A 3,789-nucleotide genomic window follows, 5' to 3' on the forward strand; every position below is an offset into this window, starting at 1 on the left:
TGGATAATCACAAATTTATTTCTCAACCACAAATCACACTCAAAATAATTATTTTGTTCACTTTCATGTATATATTGGAGACTATTTAGGACATTTTTCACGAGTTGAGGTTTCAAGAATAAAGATAGGCAATCATGCATCAATTATGTCTGTCAACGATTTTTCTTTTGAAGAAAGAATCAATGGTAAATTTATTTCCTAATAGAATCAATGGTAAATTTCTTTCCCATAGTTAAATTAACCCTTGTACTTTTAAGGACTACACCAATGAGTTCACTTCCGAAGAAAACACAGAAGCAGCTTGTTCTCCTATATTCATTTGATTTGTTGATCGTTAAATTTGAAAATTAAATAAAAACTTTCTTCTGAACTTCCAATTATATATATATATATATATATATATATATATATATATATATATATATATATATATATATATATATATATATAGATAGATAGAGAGAGAGAGAGAGAGAGAGAGAGAGAGAGAGAGAGAGAGAGAGAGAGAGAGAGAGAGAATTCAAACAATGAATTCAAAGTTCAGAGGAAGACTTAGAAGTGATGAATTCTTTCCAAGATTTGTTTGCTTATGGAAGTGTTCTATTTATTATTTACGACAAATTTTTCAAAATTCAAATGTACAAAATCTTATCAAATGTTGAAGGTGTTAGAGTCTAGATATAATACAAAGTTACACTATTATTCTATTGTGTTTTGAGTTCTAGGATAGAGTTTGTATTTCATTGGGTTTGAATTTAAAACTTGAATTTAATTTGGTGTATTAAAAATATATGCTATCTCATTTCAATGAATCAACCACAAATAAAAATGAACAATGAATTAGAAAATCTTACTCATACGTATTTAGCATTAAAAAAAAAAGAGGAGAAAACTTCAAAGAAAATAAACCGAAAAAGAGAGAGAAAAATAAAAATACACAATTGTAGTCATTTGGGAAAGATCTAGGAGAAAAGTTTAGCTTTTTGAAATCCAAGTTTTTCCTTTATTAGTCATGTGTGAGGAAGAAAAATTTTTGCTTTAGTCGTGCGTGAGGAAAGAAGAGAGAATATGAGAGAATAAATAAGAAGAAAGAGAATAAATAGGGAGAAATCTAAGGATGATGAGTTAGTTTCCAATTGGGAGTTAATTGTTTCCACCTTAAAAATTAGATTTTAATTATATCTTTCATCTTTATCTTTAAAATTGTTTCCAATATTTTTTTTTGGGGGATATTGGTATTTCACATGGAGAAAGAAAAAAACAAGGGAAAATTAAGGAAACTAATACAATCTTTTTAAAAATCCGAGGGGGGAAGCCCCTAGCATCACTGTAGTTCTGCCCTTGGTATTGGGCATCCAACGCCCCCCACATACTGGGTTTGTTCTTTTGCAACTTGGAGTTTTTTCCTTGACCTTGCCAACTTGTGTTGCCTCTAAGTGTTCCCATTGTCACCACTTACCATTTTAGTTCACTTGTAGCTGTGCTTCTCTGGACATCATTCCCAACAACTTATTGGGACCTTCTCCTATCTTTTCCTATGATGGTTTTAAATACCATGTGTTCTCTATAGACCAATTCACTAAATACACTTGGATTTACCCAATGAAAAACAAGTCGGGGGTTGTTTGTGTTCATTTGATTCAAAGCTCTTGTAGAAAATCTTTTCCAAATGAGAATATGTTCTTCAAACCGAGGTGGCATTGAATTTATGTCTCTATATCAATTGCTTGCAGATTATGGAACAATTCAATGAGACTCATGTCCTTGGACTCCTTGGTGTTGTCGGGAGAAATACTTGAGTCTAAACTAGCATTCTTGTTTCAACTTGAATTACCCTAGATAGTTTGGTCCATTTCTATCTCAAGTGCAGTGTATTTGTTTAACTAACTCCCTCTTCTATTGGTCGTTCTCTTTTGGAAGCCCTCTTTTCTGTTAAGTCTAATTACAAAGCCTTGAGAGTTTTTGGCTGCTATGTTTTCCCTAGTTAAGGCATTATTCATAGTGTAAGTTGCAACCAAGTTCTCGGGTTGTGTCTTCCCGTGTCTAGAAAATCTTTTACTTAAAGGCATGTTGAGTTTGATTAGAAGAAGTTCTCGTATCCTGAGTTGAAGATTTCTCCTCCACAAATTTCCATTTCTCAGTGGTTTGTCAATTCTCCACCAATGGTTCTATTGTGCTCATCAACAATGACTAGAAATACAAAGTGTAATAATCCAAACCCTGTGGATAATAGTGGAATAATCCCACCCACAGTTTTAGTTTGGCCGGCTATCTTTGGGCCTTTGGGTTGTGGATTGATTGATGGGCATGGTTGTGGTCTCTCAGTTCCTTCTAATGGGCCTGCATGCGCAACACCAATTGACCTTGCACAAATGATGCCATATAGGTCTATTATTAATTATGAGGTCCTATATTTAGTTGACTATGTTGACAGCTCGAGTTCTATTTGAGTTGTTGAATATGGATCGCTGCCTCAACAAGTTGAGTTTGGACCAATTCCTACTAATAACAATTTGACAAGTGTTAAGGTTACACCGATTTGTCTTCAAACTAGTTTTGTTGAGGCTTCTTCATGCCAAGCCTACTGTGCCATAGCATATGCCCTCTCACCCTATGACCACTCTGTCAAGAAGTGGGTCTTTATAATTTAGCGCCACCACTAAAGATGGTAAAGTTCCAACTTGCTTTTCTAAAGCTATAGTTTCACCTCATTAGAGAGCAGCCACGCAAGAAGAATTCAATGCACTAGTCCACAATAGCACTTGGGACTTAGTACCCCTTGATTCTTCACAAAATATCATGGGTTGTAAATGGGTCTTTTGAATTAAAAGGTTGATGGGACCATAAATCACTATAAGGCACGACTTGTTGTCAAGAGATTTCATCAGAGACATGGATATGACTTTAGAGACACCTTTAGTCCCATGGTCAAGCATGCTACAATTCGGATAAATTTTGTCCATAGCTATATCTAATGGGTGGCTACTTAGAAAACTTTATCTCTCCAATGTTTTCTTACATGGCGATTTGATTGAGAATGTTTTCATGGAGCAACCTTTAGTTTTCTGATCCTATTACCCCAACTCATGTATGTCACCTATAAAAATCCTCATATGGGTTCAATCAAGCACCTAGGGTGCACCTAGGGTCTGCTATACAAAATTTACCACTTTTTTGGTGTCTCAAGGATTTGTTGGGTCAAAGACTAATATGCCATTATTAATTTTGTTTTTTCATTCTGCAAAAGTGACCCTTTATTTGTTGATCTATGTTGACAACATCCTAGTGATTGGAAATAGTCTCTAGGCCATTAGTTTGATGCTCAAAGCTTTTTCTATAGCCTTTGTTATAAAAGACCTTGGTGACTTACATTACTTTTTGGGAAGGGATATTTTTGTCTTAGCAAAAGTACACTAATGACTTACTTTCTCAGGCTAGGATGAGTGATACTAAGCTTATCTCTATGTCTATGGCCTCAAGTGCATCTTTGTCTCTTAATGAGGGCACTCCACTTCCTGGTAGCAATGAATATAGGAAAGTCATTGGAACACTATAGTCCTCAACGAATACGAGGCTTGACATTAGCTTTGCAATGAACATAGTTGCTCAATTTATTTAGTCACCCACTAGTGTAGTCAAGCATATTCTTTGCTATCTCCAAGGGACCTCTATTATGGGCATATTCTTATCATGGTCCTCTTCTATGACATTATCTGCCTATTCAAATGCTGATTAGGCCGGATACCCTAATGATTGCAGGTCCACGATGGGATTTTGTGTATTTCTTGA

The sequence above is a fragment of the Hakea prostrata genome, chromosome 9 (genome assembly GCF_041222555.1).
Source record: "Hakea prostrata isolate BN-2017 chromosome 9, UWA_Hpros_2, whole genome shotgun sequence".
NCBI classification, from domain to species: domain Eukaryota; kingdom Viridiplantae; phylum Streptophyta; class Magnoliopsida; order Proteales; family Proteaceae; genus Hakea; species Hakea prostrata.